We start from the raw sequence: 15,153 nt of genomic DNA, 5'->3' as shown, positions 1-15,153 counted from the left end.
ATGTTTCAGCCCTATCGGTGGCCTGTGTAGGCCTGGGGCTTTCATCAGGACCGGGATCCCTATTTTTCCCTATAATAAGTCCCTTGCTTCAAACATACATGACCAGCACTCACATATTCAATACCCCTGTATTATTGCAGCTCATGAATGAAGTAATCGCTTCTCAATCAGTGTTCATGAGGTCCCTCAATCTGGGAACTTTTGGCCTCATGGAGGAGTGAATGAGGAAGCCTTGTACTCACATCTTCGTCAAAGGTCTCCCCCTGCATCTCAAACCTATTAGGTGTTTCTTTCTCCTCCTGGTGAGCTTTCTCGAGACAGCTCACCACTGCCAGGGGCACTTCCTTGCACCTTCCCCTTGCACTAGTTGTCTTCCAATCTAAAAAAGGGTTCAATAGCACTTCTAGCAGAGGGAAGCTGATGCACTAATACCCCAGATATCTCCAGACACACTACTGTGTATTCAGGGGCGGAACACAGGCACTTGCAGTCCCTGCAGTGCAGGGGGCCCCAAGGGTAACCCTACCCTATTAGGGGCACCAATTCACCTGAAGGCCAATGAATATTTGTGAGGTATGGGACACTCAGGGACGCCGGTTCACATTCTTCAGTGGGGGGCCTCATTTTGCTCTATGTCATCGTGTGTGTTTCCAACTAGGTGTAGAGTATCTTGACACTGGAACACTGCCCTGGAGCTCTAACCATTATTTATCCATGGCTAGCAGAAAAAACATCAGCTCCAGAGCCCTAATTTGTTTTTCATGATGTCTGGTTTCAGGGAGTTGGTTTATGTTTGTAGAGACTGCCCAGCTGAGTCTCTTTGATATGCAGACTGGCAGAAAGGAGAGGTTGGAGCATACTCATTGGGTCGGCTCTTGTCTCCTCCATTATATTAGCTATTCAATTACAGAAGTGCCATAATGGATTCCTGCCTTGGTGTAGTCAGGCACAGCACTTCTCTGCCGAGTGAGGTTGCAGTAGTCATACTCAGAAAAGAAGGGGATACATGATAGACCTCTCCAAACAACAGAGCCCAGCTTCGAGTCTCAGCTAATTTCACCATATGCATGCATAATTGTTGCATGTGCTGATGCAAAAAAACAACAAAAATACACAGGAACCTGGTGTAAAAGGAATTCGGGCAGGTGTGCACACTTCACTGAGCCATGTAGGAGACATTGGGGGTCATTCCTACCCTGGCGGTCATGGACCGCCAGGGCAGGGGACGGAGGAAGCACCGCCAACAGGCTGGCGGTGCTTCAGGGGCCATTCTGACCACGGCGGTAAAGCCGCGGTCAGAAAAGGGAAACCAGCGGTTTCCCGACGGTTTTCCCCTGCCCCAGGGAATCCTCCACGGCGGCGCTGCAAGCAGCGCCGCAATGGGGATTCCGACCCCCTTTCCGCCATCCTGTTTCTGGCGGTTTTCACCGCCAGAAACAGGATGGCGGGAATGGGTGTCGTGGGGCCCCTGGGGGCCCCTGCAGTGCCCATGCCACTGGCATGGGCACTGCAGGGGCCCCCTAACAGGGCCCCATTAAGATTTTCAGTGTCTGCAAAGCAGACACTGAAAATCGCGACGGGTGCAACTGCACCCGTCGCACACCAGCAACTCCGCCGGCTCCATTCGGAGCCGGCTTCATCGTTGCTGGGGCTTTCCCGCTGGGCGGGCGGCCTTTTGGCGGTCGCCTGCCAGCCCAGCGGGAAAGTCAAAATGACCGCAGCGGTCTTTTGACCGCGGTACGGTCTTTTGGCGGTCACCGCCTGGCGGGCGGCACCTGCCGCCCGCCGGGGTAGGAATGACCCCCATTATCTTCCTAGCAATACCCAAGCTCTTTGTGAGATTAAGTGAGCTCAAAGGTTATGTGAGGGCAGAGTCAGAGTTTATGCAGGACTGCACTGTCCTACATGTGTACTTTGAAATACCTATGTTTTGATTTTTCAATCCTATCTTATATCAATGAAAATGAATTAGCCAAGTTGGCATATTGGTAAATGGTGATCATGGCTTCCTTGGAACGCTGTTATGGTGCTAGACAAAACCATGACACAGACTTCATCGCAAAGGACAGAATCGTGAAATGATAGCAGCTATTTCCATCAAACTGTACGAACTATGCTGCTTACTGATTAGTGTGTGGAAATTTGTGTCAAAGGGTTTTAGGGAGAAATCAAAATTTCTCGTGGTTTGAAAGAGGCCTTTCACATGCATGAAGCACTTACAATGTTTCTTCTCTCATTGATGTTCGAAGGTACTGCTGTCTAGAGAGTCTTATTTGGCATTCTTGGTGAAAAAAGACAGGATGACTCAAACGTGAAATGTTAATGGTGGTGAAGAAGGAGCCACTGCATGAATGAGTTCGCCAATCTAGATGCTGTCCAGCACTGCATTGTCACACTTTATTCTTTTTCAGCTTAGGCCTGATTTACCTACTTTGCCACCTGCCTTCTAATCAGACAATATGTCTAGGGTTGGGTACTAACTTTACAGAAGCAGGCGCACATCCCTCGCCTGATGTACAAAATGTATATGGAGAATCATTAAGCATCATTGATATGCCTGGTGCCTACGCCTGGGAATAAGGGTCAAATGAACCCTATTTACGTGAATCACTTCAATTCTCAAGAACCACTTGCTCAAGAATAATTACACATGATGTTCCACATCAGCTACCATACCTCGGTGAGACAAGATACCCTTCATTAAATAATTTAATGATCTACTCACTGGCAAATGTATCTCTTTTCTGAACAATATATTCCTTGGGATGGATTTCACAGCCTTTTATTTGTCCGCACTAGTAATTGTCTATCCCAAACTGCTCCTTCCTCATACACATTCCATTCTGGATCTCATTCCCCCCACTGACAGGATAATGAACAATGAATCAACAGTCCTAGGTGGCTAGACCCATTCCTAATCCCTTCCTCTCTTTTTTCCTCTAATGGTTCAGTGACAAAACCCATCTGCCAGACAACAGTCTCCTCTCCTGCACAGAACAGAACGGAAAGAAGTGAGCTCCAACTGAGCACTCAGAGACTATGACAGAAATCAAAAACTAAGAGCGTAGCTCACTGCCATTCAAAGAAACTTGGAGAGCGAAAACTGCTGAGTCAATAAGGAACGTTTGGCACCGAAATCAATATTCTGGAAGTTGTTATAGTCTCTTACACAGAGTTGAGTTTTTCCCGCTTAATGTTGCAAGAGAGCAAATAGTTACTAGAATGTGACTCCCCCTCTTAAGGGATGTTTTGAAATATTACATTTTCTCATTTCCAGGGATCTTTGATTATCTACATGTTATGTTGTGCATTGCTCACTTGTATATTTGTATTTTATTCTGCAATTTATTGAAATGTGTTGCATCGTCCTGGCATTTATTTAGTGCTTTCGTACTTCTTGTGAGACCCAAAGCACTTTGGGGTAAATTGACTACGAATTTACGCAAGACAGCAAGGCAGCCAAAGATAGCAAGTTGCGTTGGGTCAACTGGAAAGAGCACGACAGCAGCATATCTACAAAGGTATGGTGCTGCTGTTCTCTTCCCAAACACTTTTGTACAATCAGGATGCCTTGCACAATGTGCACCCCTTTGCCTAATAGTGAAAAGGTGTGTGCATGAGTCTAGAACAGGCTTAGAAGTTCATCTTCCAGTACAAAACACTATGCTTAGACTAACTTTAAAAACTTTTCACTTTTGTATGTGTGCAGTACAGGGCAACACTTGTGCAAAGTTTATAGAAACAAAAAGCTCCAACTTTTTGCCTGCCTTTAGGTGCAAAGCCCTCTCTACCATTATTTGTAAAAAGGGCTCTGCATCTTGAACGGTATGGTGTAAATGCCTACATATCACCCATGGGACACCCCTTGACACAAAATAACACAAAGTACTGATTTTAATTACTTTTAGGCAAGCTGTCAGTGCAAAATACGTTTTGCACTAGAAAGAATAAAAACGAATCAATACTTTTTGCCCGCTTGTGTCACTTTTGGTGACTATGCACTTTGGCGAAAGTGCTGACAAATCAAGCCCTTGTTTATAATATCATCATTGAACCACTATTAAAGATTGTGCTAAAATGAGAATGACACGTTGATGACTGATCCGAGTTTCTAAGCTGAAACACAAAACTGCAAATGCAATTCCTCGGAAATCTAACTAGCCCTTAAAAATCTAATTTTCAGCTAAATAGACTGGCATAGAGTCCTTCTTTAGGTATTCAAGGCAAATGCTCTACACTAGAGAGAGCAATAACTCTGTATGTTAAGTAAATCTGGCCTTTCGTTTTCTCCTGGTAAAACTATTTTAAGAATATTTTTTTTAATATAAACGTTTGTGTGCGATTCAGAATCACTAGAGTAAACCAAGTGAAAAATTATATTATATTTACTATAATTAACAAAACATTAATAGATAGCTGGTTTGTGTATAGTTTAGTGTCAGCAGACGTTAAATGATAGCCTACAAATTCTACCGTTAAAAATCTTTTGTTTAGATATTTCCTCATTGATATTATTGCTAGGAAAAAAATAACTCCTCCCTCTGAGATATTACTGCAGATATTTCCGAAATTCTTGTCACAGTGATTGGCTTGGCCTTCCTACGCTTCTAACAGATGCCAGGGAATACCTCAATAAAGGTCTCTAAAGACAATACCTTTATTTCATTATCCGGCTACTGATATCACACCCAGTGCGACACAGTATGTGCTTCTTGTGCACTGGGCAAAAAAACAGTTTTAGCACATCCATGTTGGAAAAACAAAATAATTGTCAATAACTCAAGGGTGTTTACAATCCCAGCAGATGACTATAATCTGGGGTATCCATCTGGCCTACCACCATATTGTGTCTCTGGATCACGAGTAATACATGTAACCCTAGGACATAAGGACCAGTAGCATGAGATGAACTCAGCATCATGATGTGCAAGAGACTCATAGATGATGAGATCCTACTCCAGTGCTAAGAAAAGACCCTCAGAACATAATCAGTTTGAATATGGAAGGGTGTTGGCAGGAAGCGAGCACAATGCCCTGGTCTAGTTCCAAAAGTTAAAAAACTCTTTTCCAGAATAAGAGGTTGCCACAAAAGATGTTGGAAAGAAACAAGGTCACTAACAGGGAAGCAGTTGTGAGGTATGTCATCAGAAATCCTGTCATGAAGACAAGAACACGTCCCCACGCCACAACCAAAATTATTAAGGACTTGCGTAATCATGTAATTTGACTAGAAAAGCTTATCTCTCATTGTTGTCTGGGCCTACACATGGTTCCAACTTGCAGAAACTTTAGAACATTGAGAGATTGTCAGTATAATGGACGGGAGTGTCACTAGCTTAAATGGTTAAGGATCTTATTTAGAGTTTGACTGACAGGATATTTTATCACAAATGTGGTGGATGTTATGTCTGTCATATTGCATATGCATTGTATCCTATGGCACTTGTAATACGGCAGACAGGATATCAATTGAGTACCTACTCTCCAAACTCTAAACAAGACGCTCAGGGCCTCATTTACAAAGCCCTAGTGGCACACTACGCCACCGGAGCATCACTTTTTCTTATGCTCCGGTGGCGTAGTGCACCAGCCCATATTTACAAAGTCACACAAAGCCACCTTGTATGGCTTTTCATGCCCTTGAAAATATGGACCCCTTTCACGCATAAGACTGTCTGAAAGAGGTGTTCCATCGGTGTTGCTGTGGGTGTTACTACACAACACCGATGGAATCCAATGGAATCTGGTGCATTACCAGACTTACAAGTCTGGGAATGCGTGAGATTCCTATGCCACTTCAGGAGTGGCATTAAAGTGGCGCCACAGTGAGAAATAACATTATTTCTCCCTATTTTTCCCGTTTCTATGTGTGCTGCATTCTGTAGCACACATAGAAAGAGGAAAACGCCATTAATGAATGTTTATGTGCAGGAAGGTGCCCCTTCCTGCACATAAACAATCATCCCTGTAACCCAGGAACCCTTGCACCATGGTACAACGGTGCTTGCGTTGACACTAGAAAGCAATTTGTGGCCAGTGTAGGGGACAAGGACAGGAATGTTCTGTACCTTATAGATACAGCACATTCCTGCCCTTTTGTTTTTGATGCAGGGCAGCACAGCAAAAAGGCTTGCGGTGCTGCTAAGTGCAAAAACTTAGTAAATGAGGCCCTACATCAACAAACATGTAAAGCTTTGAGGGGAAAACTTTGATTCACAGGTGAGTCTCCCTTAAGGTCAACAGTGTTATTGAGATTCATAAAGCTTGAAATACTGACAAAGCATGAGACTCTGCTCCAAGGTGTGTAAACCAAATATTTATGGCATTACAGTGTGATAAACAAATGTTCAGGATGAGACTTTCTTTTAAATGGTGGCAGCAATAACTTCAGAAAGTGGCAAATGTAAGTCACTGATAGGGGTCCTAAATAAAAGTAGCCCCTTAATTTAGATTGGGATTGAAACAGGAGTTCTGGGCCCACAGGGATTATAAAAGCTGTTTATTGAGGATCTCTTTACTTTCATTTAGAGATTTAGTCAGCTGAAACACCCATGTGAATGTATGTGGTAAATGAGGACCTACCAGAGGAACCTGACTGGAATTTCAGATTCCCACCTGATTGACTGATTGATACATTTATTTGAATACTAAATGTATCCATAAAAGTAAACATCCTAATAAATATCAAGTTAAAAACATAAATCTTAAAAACAGTTTAAAATAAACACAAACAAATCAGTTACTACACAATAAAAGTAATACAAAATCCCAAGTCCATATTCATAGAAGAAAATAAGTTACTTATCTGTAACTGTAGTTCTCCAGTATTGGAATCTTTCATAGATTTACATGCTTGAATCATTCCCTGTCATCGAGATGGGAGCCCCCAGTATAAATTACACAAGTAGTGTTCAAATATATTAACAAAAAGGCCCTAGGCCTCTTCACTTTAACAGTCTATCAGAGTCATTTTAGGAAAAGGACCAAACTTGAGTATCCACCAATCGGGCGACACCACCCTCTAGAATCCTCCTGAGAGAAGCTCGAGCACCTCAGATTTTCCAAGCACAAGTGCGTTAAAGAGGAAAAAGAGAGAAAGGAAAAGGGAAGGTGAAATGAGCCTCTCCGGGGAGGTGGGTGGGTCGCATGTGAATCTATGAAAGATTCCAATACTGGAGATCTACAGTTACAGGTAAGTAACTTATTTTCTTACTCCAGTATTGGAACTTTCATAGATTCACATGCTTGAATCAGAGTAGAGAGCAGTACTTATGCACATTGTACCATTGTAACTATGTATGATACAAAACACATGCATATATAAAACATATGTATATACATCCATATAAATCTATATATTTATATATATATCTATATATGTCAAGGAATACTTCAAAGAAAACATGGTATGTCAATAATATCGTTAATTATCTCTACTTTTCTCAATGTTACACTCTTCTCTTTTTCTTTTTTTTTTTAAATCATAACTTTATATCCGAACATAAGAGACATAGACAATGTGCATACCTGTTCTAGGATGGAGGGATGAAAAAAGATGGCTCACCTTCACCTGAAGAGATTCCTGAGGACTGCTTGACCCACTGCTATTTCTCCTTGAGATAGAGATTCCAAGCAGTAGTGCCTTGTGAATGTATGACAGCTCTTCCATGTTGCTGCATTACAAACGTCTTGCAGGGAAACCCCTGCGAACAGCGCTTCTGACGAAGAGACTGGCCTTATAGAAGGAGCGTGTACAGATGAATGCAGCAGTTTACCCGCTGCTTGATGGCAGAAACGAATGACTGAGGCGATCCATCTGGATATACTCTGCTTAGAGAGTGGTTGGCCTTTTCTAGGTGCACTGTATGCTACGAATAGCTGATTAGAGCGTCAAAAGGACTCAGTCCTGTCCAAGTAGAATTGAACACATCTCTTAACGTCTAAGAAGTGTAATGCTCTCTCTGCCGGAGTAGAAGGATGAGGAAAAAAAGATTTGAACACTAAGGGCTCATTGATGTGGAAGTCTGAAGGGACCTTCGGGATGAAATGCGGATTAGTACGCAGCAGTAGCCTGTCTCGTTTAAACTGTAAGAACGGCTCTTGAATAGAGAGGGCCTGCACCCCTCTGACACTTCTGGCTGATGTGAGAGCCACCAATAAAGCAACCTTCCACAAAAGGAATTTGAGAGCGGCACGATGAATTGGCTCAAATGGATGCTTCATTAGCTGTGCTAAAACAATATTCAGGTTCCACCAAGGAGGAGGTGGTCTGAATGGAGGGAAAACCCTGAAAAGTCCTTTAAAAAAACGTTTGATTAGACAAGAGGAATAGAGCGAAGGTGAAGCGTCTGAGCGTCTGTATGCTGCTATTGTCGCCAGATGTACTTTAATAGATGAATGTGCCAGGCCTGCTTGTGCTAACTGCAATAAGTACTGCAATATTTGTTCGGGTGGTGATGATAGTGGGTCAATCTGCCGCTGATGTCACCAGACACAAAATCGTTTCCATTTGCAAGAATAAGCCTTATTCGTGCTATCCGCTCTAGCTCTGGACAGGATGTCCCTACATTCCTGTGGGATATTCAGATGTGCGAACTCCCTCTGCCCAGGAGCCATGCTGACAATCGCATCGACTGCGGTTCCGGGTGCCATACTTGCCCCTTGTTCATCGTTAACAATTGTGGAAACGGTTTCAGAGGAAAGTGAGGCTTGATTGATAGAAGAAGAAGCTCCGCAAACCAGTGTTGGCGCGGCCAATACGGAGCTATTAATATCAGAGTGCACGGCTCTGCCTTCATCTTTGTAAGGACTCTTGGGATCAATGGAATCGGAGGAAATGCGTAAGCAAAGGTGTCTGACCAGATTATCGAAAACGCATTCCCCCAAGACCCCTTTTGGTGATGCCAGCTTGCGAAGTACCGGCATTTGGCGTTGTCTTTGTTGGCAAACAGATCTATTGTTGGCGTTCTCCACTGGGAAAAGATATAGGCCCTGATTCTGACCGTCCGCCAAGGTACCGCCGACAAATGACCGCACCGCGGTCAAAAGACCGCGGCGGCCATTCTTACATTTCCGCTGGGCCGGCGGGCGCTCTCCAAAAGAGCGCCCGCCGGCCCAGCGGAAATGCCCCTGCAACGAGGACGCCGGCTCAGAATTGAGCCGGCGTAGTTGCAGGGGTGCGACGGGTGCAGTTGCACCCGTCGCATATTTCAGTGTCTGCAAAGCAGACACTGAAATACTTTGTGGGGCCCTCTTACGGGGGCCCCTGCAGTGCCCATGCCATTGGCATGGGCACTGCAGGGGCCCCCAGGGGCCCCGCGGCACCCCCTACCGCCATCCTGTTCATGGAGGGTTTCCCGCCATAAACAGGATGGCGGTAGGGGGTGTCTGAATCCCCATGGCGGCGGAGCGCGCTCCGCCGCCATGTAGGATTCAATGGGGCAGCGGTAAACCGGCGGGAGACCGCCGGTTTACCCTTTCTGACCGCGGCTGAACCGCCGCGGTCAGAATGCCCTTGGGAGCACCGCCAGCCTGTTGGCGGTGCTCCCGTGGTCGGTGACCCTGGCGGTCACCGGCCGCCAGGGTCAGAATGACACCCATAGTCCACTATCGACTGGACCAGCTCCCACTCGTGGCAGCTCGATCTTTGTATGCTGAGCGCATCCGCTGTCTTGTTCTCTATTCCCGGCAAATGCACAGCTGAGAGTGTGATGCCCTGCTGTGAGGCCCCATTCCAAATTCTCTGGGCTTCTCTGGAGAGAGTGAGATATCTTGTGCCTCCTTGTTTGTTGAGGTAATTCATCGTAGTGGTGTTGTCTGTTCTTATTACTACGTGCAATCCTGTAATTTTCGGGAGAAAGGCCTGCAAAGCGAGGTACACAGCTCTGAGCTCTAGCCAACTGATATGCATTGCTGTCAATTGCGGCGGCCACTTGCCACTTACTTGAAGATCCTGTAGCACAGCTCCCCAACCCTCCAGAGATGCGTCCGTAGTGATGGTCCACGGAGCCGGATGATGTAGGAACGAAAGGCCTATGGACAGATGATGCCCTTGAGACCACCATGTCAGTGCTTTGGCTATTGCTGGAGTTATGTGTATTCGATCTTCGAAGCTTCCAGAACCCTGGAGCCATTGACAATTTAGTTGCTCATGTAACAGGCGCATCTTTAGTCGGCTTAGAGGAACCAGAGGTATGTATGATGACATCATGCCCAACAGTGACTTGAACAGGCGGACAGAAACCCCGCTTCTTTTCTGTATTGATTTTGTTAGTGTCATTAACCTTTGTTGCCTGTCTACTGTGGGACATGCCATGGTGGACTGCGTGTCCAGGTTTGCCCCTAAAAAGGTGATACTGCATGCTGGCAGAGGTTTGGACTTCTCCCAGTTGATGGTTCGGCATAGATTGGTTAGTAAGGAAATGCACCTTCTTGTTGATCTGCGCGCTCCTGCGTAAGTACTTGCTTTTATCAGCCAATCGTCTAGATATGGAAAAATGTGGTGTTTTCTCCTTCTGAGGAAGGCTGCGATTGGCACTAGACATTTGGTAAATATCCTGGGAGCTGATTTTAGGTCGAAAGGAAGGACACGAAATTGAAAATGGCTGCCGGCTATGGTGAATCTCAGGTATTGTCTGTGGGCAGGGTGGATGGGAATGTGGAAATATGCGTCTTTCAGGTCTAGAGTAGACATGAAATCTCCCTGGTTGAGGCACAGGAGGACATCTTGTAGGCTGATCGTGAGGAACGATTGCTTTTTTAAGTAGATATTTAGTTCCCGTAAATCAAGGATTGGCCTCGAATCTTTCCACTTCTTGCGAATGAGTAAGAACCTGGAATAAAACCCTCTTCCTTGCTGTGATCGAGGTACTTTCTCTATAGCTCCTTTGAGGAGCATCTTGTTGGCCTCCTTCTTGAGTTGTTGTGGGTATCTTGAAGGAGTCATGCGGGGAGGATTGGAGGGAGGTAGTTGGGTATATTCTAGAGTGTGGCCCCGTTTCACTAATTTGAGGACCCACTTGTCTGATGTGATGGCTTGCCATTGTTTGAGGAAGAGGGATATCCTTCCACCTAAAACCAAAGGAGGAGAGTTGGGTGTAGCCGGCGCCTCGGATGCATCAGGTTCTCTTAGTCATTAGCTGGCCGAGTTGAGCGTCCTCTTCCGCCAGATCCACCATAAGCTGCATGCGGCGGCTGCATTTGGGGGTAGTATTGACGGTACTGTTGAGAAGAGGAAGGATAGGTGGAATATCTATACTGCTGATATCCTCCTCTATATGAAGGTTGGCCACGCCCTCTAGCTCGAAAGGAAGGCTTTCGACATTGGAGAGTCCCTAATGACCTTGCAGTGTCTGTGTCGGACTTAATGGATTGTAAAGCCTCGTGGATATGTTTGCCGAATAACACCTGGCCATCAAAAGGTAAGTCCAAAATCTTATTCTGCACCTCAGGCCGGAATGAGGTAGCCTTTAGCCAACCTTGTCTTCTAAGAACAGCTGCCCCTGCGAGCTGTCGAAATGCAGTTGTGGCTATGTCCATTGCAGAGCCAATGAGTTCTGCTGACGTGTGTTGGCCCTCTTGCAAAGTCTTGTTTGCCTTTAATTTTGCGTCCTCCAGCAACTGGCTAATATGTGGGGTGATGTCTGCCAAACCTCGCTAACATAGCTAGTGAGTTAGCAGCTCTCACCACTAGGCTAGCCATAGAGGAAAACCTTTTTCCGATGTTGTCTAATCGCCTACCCTCCTTGTCTGGTGGTGCAGAAATCGGGGCAGACAAATTTTTGGACTTCCTCTGTGCCACTTGAGCAACCACTGAGTCCGGAAGAGGATGTCCAGTTAGACACGCTGGTGCATCGTCCTGTGCCTTGTACTTTTTGTCTAAACGAGGCAGTACTGCTGTGAAAGAGCAGGATTCTGCACGACCTTTAGACCCTCTTCCCACAGATAGTTAACCATCGGAATAGAGTGCACAGATTTTTGGAACGGCTCTTTGAAATCGCAGAGAAAACAGTCTGTTTGTGTGGATGGCATTGGTAAAGCGAAACGCTTAGCTGCTCTTTCTAGGAGATTGTGAAATCCTCCAATGTCATCTGGTGGGGACTCCACCTTTGATTGAGAAGGAGAAGGAAGAGCAGGGATGATGTATTCATCCCACTCGGAATGAGTGTCCAGGAGCTCCCCTTCTTCGTGATCCCCTTCTGACATGTCCGTATCCTGAGGCAGCGTCATATCCGGAAAAGCCATGTTTGTGAGAAGTAAAGAAACTGGTCTCTGACGTGGAGTGGTAACACCAGAGATGGGCGATGGAGGAGGTTGCTCCCCTTGAGGTGGAAAACGCCTGCTGTAATCAGCTAACATTGCTCTGAGGTCAGACAATAGGGAGGATGGAATGTATGCCCCCTGTTGATATTGTTGGTCTTCTCCATAAAATTGAGGGTCATAGGATTCATCAAACTCATCCTCTTCTTGGTACTTAACGTTCAACTGTGATGGACTACGGGCTGCTCCAAATGGCCCCTTGTCATCCGAGTCGTCATCTCCCTCTAACAGATGTACTGGAATAAGGGAGGTCACCTTACTAGGTGAGGTATGCTTTGAGGTTAGTTTCTCCTGAATTTTGTGATGTTTTTCTCTTGTGGACGATGTCATCGACGGCGCATACATGGATTTCGGCGGCGGCGGTGCCGTAGACGCTGAACGCATAGAAATCTTGATGGAAGACAGCCTCACTGACGAGTCTACCGTCGCCGAGGTCGTCGACGACGGTAAAGCCGATACCGTCATAAGCGCCGTTGACGATGATGAGGTGTAGACGTTTGTCGACGATGACGTCGTCAATGCTGTTCTCGTAGACGGTGGGGTACTCGTCGTCGACGATGTCGTCGTCGGAGCTGCCGTCGATGGTGAAAATGTAGAAGTCGTCGTTGGCGTCGGAAAAACACTCACCGACGGTCTCGTCGACGATGAATCTGTCGTCGACGTTGCCTTTTTTGTAGAAGTAGAGGATGGTCTCTTGAAAGGCACAGATGGAGGGACAGAGGAGGATTTTTTATGCCTCTCTGAACTGCTGGCATGACCTCTCTCCCCTTTGCTGGAAGACTTCTGAGGTGAAGAATATGGGCTGCAGCCCTTGTAAGACCCTGAAGCAGTCTTTTTGTGGGCTTTCCTAGAGTGTTGGGAGGGAGATCTTGTGTCTGATCGCGCCCTCTTTAATTACTTTTTAGATGTTGAAGAGTCATCATTCTCAGAATCAGAAACTGGATTTTCTCTGTATTTCAGTTTTTGCAGCCATATCAATAATCTGCCTTCCCTATCCTTAAGAGTCGTAGAGGAAAAGGTACGACAAACCATACAGTCCTTGGCTGAGTGGTCTGGATAAAGGCAGTATATACAATCCTGGTGAGGGTCTTCAGAATGTAGTCTTTTCTTGCCACAAGTTTTGCAGTTTCTGAATAAACCCTTCTCCTTATCAGACATGTTGAAGATATTTTTCCAATCAGATCAGGTAAGTTTTTCTGGGAGAAAAATATGTTGAAACGGTGTGAAGAAAGAGCAGAGCTCTGAGGAGACTCCCTAGCACGACGTGCGGTAGAAAATCTGAGGTGCCTGAGCTTCTCTCAGGAGGATTCTAGAGGGTGGTGTTGCCTGATTGGTGGATACTCAAGTTTGGTTCTTTTCCTAAAATGACTCTGATAGACTGTTAAAGTGAAGAGGCCTGGGGCCTTTTTGTTAATATATGTTAACACTACTTGTGTAATTTATACCGGGGGCTCCCATCTCGACGACGGGGAATGATTCAAGCATCTATGAAAGTTCCAATACTGGAGTAATGACGGGCATGCGCTGCTGCTATCAAAGATGCCCTATCGTGGGCACTTACCTCATCATCATCCAGATGAGAAAAAATCTGAGGAGGAACCCTAAAATTATTAATCTCATGTCTCTTGACAAGAGGTATCAATAAAAGCCTAGAATATACAGCGTAATATATACAGAAAAATATAAAATGCATCATGGTTTGCCCAGACCTGCCATCACGCAAGCAAGGTATACAATCAAATCACGCATTATAACCCAAGGAAAGGTATTTCATCATCCCTGCCCTAAACCACAACAACAAGCTCCACTCCCAACGGCCCATCATGTTTTTTTATGTACCCTGCTAGCTGATTAAGCATAGGGGCGTCAGCAACTCTGGGCTTTTCCCTCTCTGTCGCCAGCTTATCAGCCTCCATCAAGTTAGATAAGGCCAGGTGTAACTGCTTTTGTTAACATTTGAGACAACCTCGGGGTAGTTAAAGACATCATGGAAATAGGCTTATGCAAGCTTGATGCCACATGGGCTAACCAGGAAAGCTCCATACCTTTTTCGCATCTAAGGCAGTCCTTTATAAGATCTCTTGTAAGGCTTGCTTCTTTGTTCTTCCAAACTGCCAACCATAACAGAGGTGGGCTAATAGTAACATAGGCCCTCATTGCAACCCTGGTGGATGCCGTAAATTTGGGGAAAGGTACCGCCAACAGGCTGGCGGTACCTTTTCCCAAATTATGGCATACGTCCGCCAGGGTGGTAATGGCCGCTGGGTTGGAGACTTCAGTCTCCAGGCGGGCGGCCATCACAATCCCACCCTCGGGGTAATGACCGTGCCTACCGCCATGGATTTCGTGACAATCGTACTGCCACGAAAACCATGGCGGTAGGCACTATTAGTGCCAGGGAATTCCTTCCCTGGCACTGATAGGGGTCTCCCCTGCCCCCCTCCTCGGAGTCCTCCCCCACCCTCCCCTTCCCTCTCCCCGCACATTTACACGCCCACACGCGAACACATACACACATTCACTCACGTATGCACACATACATACCCACACACTGCAACACTCACTAACATACATTTTCACCCATGCATTCACAACACACAACATACACGTACACTCACATTCAGACATTCATGCGACTCACACCCGCATGCACGCATACAATAACAGACACACACCCACACACACAACACCCTCACACATGCACACACCACCCCCCTCTCCTGTCGGAGCACCCAACTTACCTCCTTGCAGGGGATCCTCCAGCAGGAGACGGGATGCAGCGCTGCTGCCAGCAGCAGCGTCCGCCAGAAAAACACCACCAGGCCATCTCCCGGA

This window comes from Pleurodeles waltl, chromosome 12 (genome assembly GCF_031143425.1).
Source record: "Pleurodeles waltl isolate 20211129_DDA chromosome 12, aPleWal1.hap1.20221129, whole genome shotgun sequence".
Lineage (NCBI taxonomy): Eukaryota > Metazoa > Chordata > Amphibia > Caudata > Salamandridae > Pleurodeles > Pleurodeles waltl.
The sequence above is the reverse complement of the archived record's forward strand: the minus strand, read 5'-3'. Positions refer to the sequence as shown.